Source organism: Rissa tridactyla, chromosome 4 (assembly GCF_028500815.1).
Source record: "Rissa tridactyla isolate bRisTri1 chromosome 4, bRisTri1.patW.cur.20221130, whole genome shotgun sequence".
Taxonomy (NCBI): domain Eukaryota; kingdom Metazoa; phylum Chordata; class Aves; order Charadriiformes; family Laridae; genus Rissa; species Rissa tridactyla.
Window position 1 is genome coordinate 49,972,373 of NC_071469.1, and position 7,164 is coordinate 49,979,536.

A 7,164-nucleotide genomic window follows, 5' to 3' on the forward strand; every position below is an offset into this window, starting at 1 on the left:
AAATATACCTTAATAGAGAAGAAAATAATGTACATCACGTACTTCTGATAATTGCTAGTGTAAGTAGAATTAGATGATCCTTGATAGAGAGAATCACAAATTGTTAAAAGAGTGAATGGTTAAATGAGCTTTGTATGTTCCAACATTAAGTGAAGCAGGAAATATAAAACATTTTAATCTGAATTATTGATTTTTGCAAGAAATATTTAAACAGTTAAAGGTATTTTTGCTTCATATTTTACCTCATGTGATCTTGTGCTGGTTTTGCATGAGCTTTTTATTGCATTGAAAGTGGCTTTTATGCCAAAAATATTGTTGGATTAGAAGGCAAGCATCAAGTAAGATCCTGAAGTTGATATCACTTTTTTTTACTTTAGTGTAACTTTTATGTGTATTAATGTCCAGATTAGGTATACTTTTATGAGAATGTAAAACACTTTGAGACAAATTCAGAGCAGAGTTGCAAGAATGGCCTGTAATCTGGGAAGCATTGCCAGTAAAAGACTTCAGAAATTCAGTCTGCCGAAATTATCAAAGTGAGGATTAAGAGGTGGCCTCGTCATAATTTTCAAGTATGTTTGTAGGAAAGAGGTTGCATGTAGATTATTCTTTACCAAAAAGTTGCAAATATGGCCTCACAATTCAAATGTGAAATAAATTGAGGCTAGAAATAAGACACATACAATACATCAGGGCACAGTAGAGCTGCTTCTTTCTTTACTAGTGGTGTACACTTGAAGTTCTCAAGAGTTCGCATGGGAGAAAGTAAGACCTAGTCTCCTAGTTATGGTAATTAATATACTTTGAGTTAATATAACTGAGTGTAAAGTAGCACTTACAAGGATACTGAGAACTTTCTCTAATCCTTTTCACTGCCTGATTTGTTAGCCTTGCTGTTTCCATACATCTTCAACTGAAGATGCAACTCTTTGAAACATAGAGCATTTAATCAGTAACAGACATTTGCTAAAATGAAGTTGGAGTGGTTGGTAATACTGTGGGATTTATAGCCCATAACAACAGGCAGGTGCTCAGACAGCTTTATTGATGTGTTATAATGATGTGAAGTGAAGAAACCTCAGTGGGAGAGCAGAGACCTGCTTCTTCTGTTTGCTGTAACGCAGTCTCCTAAGGAAAATACCGCATTTCTGAATTTGGCTATTTTATTTACACGGTTGCTACTTGAATGAGGTCTGTATTGCAGCCACCAAACTGATTTGTTTTGTCAGATCTTGAAACCCCAGTCTCCTTTAACAAATAAAACATAAAATAAGACAGGGAGGCACTGTCAATATCTTACTGCTCTGTTCAACCATTACTGCTGTGAGGAGATGAAAAAAGCTAATACCCAGGGAGGTGGCTGGTTTGCTTTGATCATGCTAAGAAGTATGGCACATACAGCCAGTACAAGATCTGATTATTGTATTTGGGGAATCCTACATGGTAGCGGAAAAAATAGTTGTTTGTCATCATTCCATGTCCACCCTACCAGTGGCAGAGCAGTCATCCAGAGTGGTTACCCAGTGGAACAGAAACTGGCGCAGAAGGGCCAAAGGAATTTTAGTAGCTAGAACAGAAGAGTAACTTAGTCAGTTTAATGACTGATTTAGGCAAGCTAGCATTAAGTGTAGAGCAATAAAGATTTTTCTCCTAGGGTGGTTTTTTTTATGTTGTTTGCTTTATAGTCATAACATGTGCTGATGTCAATTTTTGTCTAAATATATTATTGATCTTTTCAGAAAGGTGTTTAAGAAAAGCAGTTACCAGAATCAATTTTAAGGGAATTTTAAAAAGTGTATTCTTAATTCAAAAATAGGATTTTTTTGCACAGCTTCTGATTCAAACAAGCTGTCACAGTTTTTTTGGTCTTAGAGAAACAATTGAGATGATCTATGGAGTAACCAGTGTGGTTTTCTATTATAACACTTGGTCCCATTTTTCTGCGTGTGAATTCTAACAGCTCCTTCATACATAGGCCCCTTTTATCACTGAAGATTTACTTAACTATCGCTAGGAGTTTGCAGTTGTAAAGTGCAATGGACACAGTTTCAAACATGAAAAGAGACTTGGACCTTGAAATATGTTCCTTTAATGTCATATAATATTTAGTAAGTCTGTGAAAGTAATGAGAATATTAAAGTGGAACAAAGCTGTGCTTAGGGCTCAGGTTCATGGATTTTATGGAAGAATAACCTCATCCTGAAACTTGTGGGATTTCCTTACCGCTGCTGCATTATTTCCAAGTAGACATGTGTTCTTAGCTGCTAATTTGCAATGCAGATGAAAGAGTGCTTCAGCAGTAAGATTTCAGTCTTTTGCCAACAGCTTAAATTTTCATTTAAAACAATGTTGAAGAAGTGTTCAGAGGATAATATAACAGAACTCATTAAGAGAAGACTGCTGTGTAATACGCAGGATATTCTAATTATTACCACTAACTACAAAGAAAAGTAAATACAAAAAAATGTGTTTTCAAAAATGTCTTAAATGAGCTGAAGTAGGACTAATACAAAATGTGAAGATTCCAACTTTTCAGAAATAAGATAGGCTTGAAAGAATTGGTAGAATCTACTAGAAAGGTTCTTATATTATATGATGAAATATTCTACAAGAAGCTGGGAGAAGTCTCAAGATCACTAGCCCTTGTCCTCGTGGGAGACTTCAACCTATCAGATATCTGCTCAGAATACAATATAGCTGAGAGGGAACAGTCTAGGAGGTTTCTGGAGTGTGTTGAGGATAACTTCCTAACACAGCTGGTGAGGGAGCCAGCTGGCAAAGGAGCCCTGCTGGACCTGTTGTTTGTAAACAGAGGACGACCTGTGGGGGATGTGATGGTTGGAGGCCATCTGGGGCACAGTGATCATGAAATGATAGAGTTTTCGATTCTTAGAGAAGCAAGGAGGGGGGTCAGCAGAACTGCCACCTTGGACTTTTGGAGGGTGGACTTTGATCTTTTCAGGAGCCTGCTTGATAGAGTCCCTTGGGAGGCGGTTCTGAAGGGCAAAGCTGTCCAGGAAGGCTGGGCATTTTTCAAGAAGGAAGTCTTAAAGGCATGGGAGCAGGCTGTCTCCATGTGCCGAAAAATGAGCTGTGGGGGAAAAAGACTGGACTCGCTGAATAGAAAGATATTGTTGCAGCTCAGGGAAAAAGGAAGACTTTATGGCCTTTGGAAGAAAGGGCAGGCCACTCATGAGGACTACATCGATATTGTGAGGCTATGTAGGGAAAAAATTAGAAGGGCCAAAGCCCAACTAGAACTTAACCTGGCTTCAGATGTTAAGAAAAATAAAAAAAAAAATTCTATAAATACATCAGTAATAAAAGGAGGACTAAGGAGAATCTCCTTAGGGGACAGTAACATGGTAACAAAGGATGAGGAAAAGGCTGAGGTACTTAGTGCCTTCTTTGCCTCAGTCTTCAGTAGTAGAATCAGTTGTTCCCTGAGTACCCAAATCCCTGAGCTAGTAGGGTAGGGAGCAGAATGAAGCCCCTGTAATCCAAAGGGAGATGGTGAGAGAACTGCTACAGCACCTAGACATACACAAGTTTATGGGGCCGGATGGGATCCAGCCAAGGGCACTGAGGGAGCTGGCAGAAGTGCTTGCCAAGCCACTTTCCATCATTTATCAGCAGTCCTGGCAAACCGGGGAGGTCCCAGTTGACTGGAGGCTAGCAAACATGACGCCCATCTATAAGAAGGGCCGAAAGGAGGATCCGGGGAGCTACAGGCCTGTCAGTATGACGTCGGTGCCTGGGAAGGTTATGGAAACTTCCTGAGTGGCATTAGGTGGCACATGAAGGACAACCAGGTGATCAGGCCCAGTCAGCATGGGTTCATGAGAGACAGGTCCTGCTTGACAAACCTAATCTCCTTCTTTGACAAGGTGACCCACTTGGTGCATGAGGGAGAGGCTGTGGATGTTGTCTACCTGGACTTTAGTAAAACCTTTGATGCCATTTCCCACAGCATGCTCCTGGAGAAACTGGCTGCCCATAGCTTGAATGGGCGTATGCTTTGCTGTGTAAAAAACTGGCTGGAGTGGTGGTGAATGGAGTTAAATCCAGTTGGCAGCCGTGACACCAGTTATGAGTGGTGTTCCCCAGGGCTCGGTATTGGTGCTGGTTCTCTTTAATATCTTTGTCAATGATCTGGCTAAGGGGATTGCATGCACCCTTAGTAAGTTTGTAGACGACACCAAGTTGGGCAGGAGTGTTGATCTGCTTGAGGGTAGGTTGGCTCTACAGAGGGATCTGGACAGGCTGGATCAAAGGGCCAAGACCAATGGTGTGAGGTTCAACAAGGCCAAGTGCCGGGTCCTGCACTTGCGTCCCTACAACCCCATGCAGCGCCACAGGACTGGGGAAGAGTAGCTGGAGAGCTGCCCAGCAGAAAAGCACCTGGGGGTGTTGGTTGAAAGCCGGCTGAATATGAGCCAGCAGTGTGCCCAGGTGGCCAAGGCAGCCAACAGCATGCTAGCCTGATTCGGGAACATTGTGGCCAGCAGGACTAGGGAAGTGATTTCCCCCCTGTACTTGGCACTGGTGAGGCCCCACCTCAAGTACTGTGTCCAGTTTTGGGCCCCTTACTACAAGAAAAACATTGAGGTGATGGAGTGGGTCCAGAGAAGGGCCAGGAAGCTGGTGAGGGGTCTGGAGAACAAGTCTTATGAGGAGCAGCTGAGGGAGCTGGGGTTGTTTAGCCTGGAAAAGAGGAGGCTGCAACCTTACTGCTCTCTGCAACTACCTGAAAGGAGGTTGTAGTGAGGTGGGGGTCAGTCTCTTCTCCCAAGTAACAAGCTATAAGACAAGAGGAAACGGCCTCAAGTTGTGCCAGGAGAGGCTTAGGATGGATATTAGGAAAAATTTCTTCACTGAAAGGGTTATCAAGCATTGGAACAGGCTACCCAGGGAAGTGGTGGAATTGTTATCCCTGGAGGTATTTAAAAGACGGGTAGACATGGTGCTTAAGGATGTGGTTAGTGATGGTTTTTGTCAGAGTTAGGTTGATGGTTGGAGTCGATGATCTGAAAGGTCCCTTCCAACCTAGACAATTCTATGATTCTGTGATACTATATTATGAAGATAAAAGAATTTTTCTAAAGAAGAAATCATGTTGACTTGTAGCTGTAAATTGAAGGTGTGGTGCTTGCATTTAAGGAAAACTAACAGGTCTTTAAGTCTGAAATAGAATGTGATCTCACACACACTAAGCACATGTAGTGCCATTTTTACAGAATAAATTTTTAGAGCAGAAGTTGTCTTTTTTGTACTGGGAAAGAAAAGAAAGTGTTGTTTTCAGTAACTGAAAACTAACAAATCCTGCATTTGTGTAGAAGTCATCTTATAACTATATTTGGAGATATTTTGATTCAGACCCCAGTTGTTTGGGGACACACTTTCCTGGAGGAAAGAACAGACATGGCAGTTTGCCTCTTCAGATTTTATAGGAGATCTCAGAACAGGCACATCTCTCTCAAAGAGGCACAACACAGGAAAGTCCTCATCCTCCTCTCTACTGGAAATCCTACCGTATGGAACAATTTTTAATTTTATTTTTTTCCTTAGGGTAAAGAAGATTTTCTTTAGAGGTTATTTGGATCACAATTTTTATTTACTCAAGATTGCAGAACCACGTCCTACTGTGATCCAATCAGCTACTGGGGTTTGCCCTGTAAAAGCTTAAAATCTACTTAGTTCCAAGCCAATTTTTTTATGTGATTGCAGCCCTTTTTTTCCCCTCTTCTTTATGGCAAGTTGTTGACGCATAGGAGAGGAAGCTTGACTGTCCAGTCTGAAAGCTTAAAGCCTGCCAACTGTAGGGTATGACAAAAGAAAGCAAAAAAGATTTTTTGTTACCATAGCAACAATAAAACTCTTCCCCCAACCCCACTGAAAAACACCAACTCTCTGTCGTCTGCTTCTATGCTGTTAAGAAATAAGATCTGAAGCATTAGCTGCGGGATACTCTGCATTGAACTGAAAAGCGCACTTGCTTATGAAACTGAGACCTCCACCCACAAGAAATCTGCGTGTTCATGCAAGGATATCACAAAACTCTTTTCAGTTTCCACTGGAACTTTCTCTAAATTTAATTTAATTAGCAATGTTTTATACAGAAAAACAACATGAAAATCCTTACTGTGCGTTGTTTTCCACTGTAGTCTTGCTCCTTGTTCTGTTCCAGAAAACATAGTATAGGGCAGGAGAAGTTTTTGCAAAACTCAACAAAAGTCAATGCTGGTACAGTGTTGTGACTAGAAAATGAACTAAATGAATTAATTTCATTTCCTACCGAAGAATGTCAATCGACTAATATATTATTAATCAAGTTACTAATATATTATTATTACTACTACTACTACTACTGCAACTACTATTAATTTCTTTTACTTAAAACACGTTTATTTTTGATATCTGGAAATTATCATTCTCTTCCGAGGGGAGGGACATTTCAAACGTTGACCATTTTTGAAATTGAACTTGATCACAAGACTGCCCCTCACTTCCCCTTGACTTTCATACTATTAAAGCTTCAAGTGCATATTTAGAGCTGTCTGTGGTCACTGATCATGTTCCTAATGTCATTTTGAGTAGCAATTTCACAGAATTGTAGTTAAAAAAAAAGAAAGGGTAAAACTCTGATCTCTGTAAATGCAAAAACAGTGAAATTAATGCCTATACATACATATACCAAGGTATCTGTGCCTAAGTCATCAAAGGTCTTCTAAACAGTACAATCAACAACAAATTTTCAGAAATATTTTTTTATTTAATCACTATAGGTATCAAACAACACATGTATATTCTGCTTGCTGACTACAATGATGCTTTATACCTGTACACAAATACAAATGCATTGTGCTAGATTTTTAGTAAAGCACGTAAGTCTGTATTTATGACTAGACCATTGGATGCTCATAGAAAAATAAGTTTTTAATCTCTGTAACTACCCTAAATGTTAAGATAGTTGTCATATTTTTTGATATATAAAAATATCAACATATGCAACATTTTGGAAAAGTTTGATTTGATGTTGCCTCCTCATATCTTTGAGGCATAATTAAATCTTGCAGTCTGTATTGTTCTTTCCGTGCCCGGCCCGCCCCCCCGCCCCCCCCCCCCCCCTTGCTTCTCATGTAAATCTAGTGTCCTAATTGTGAA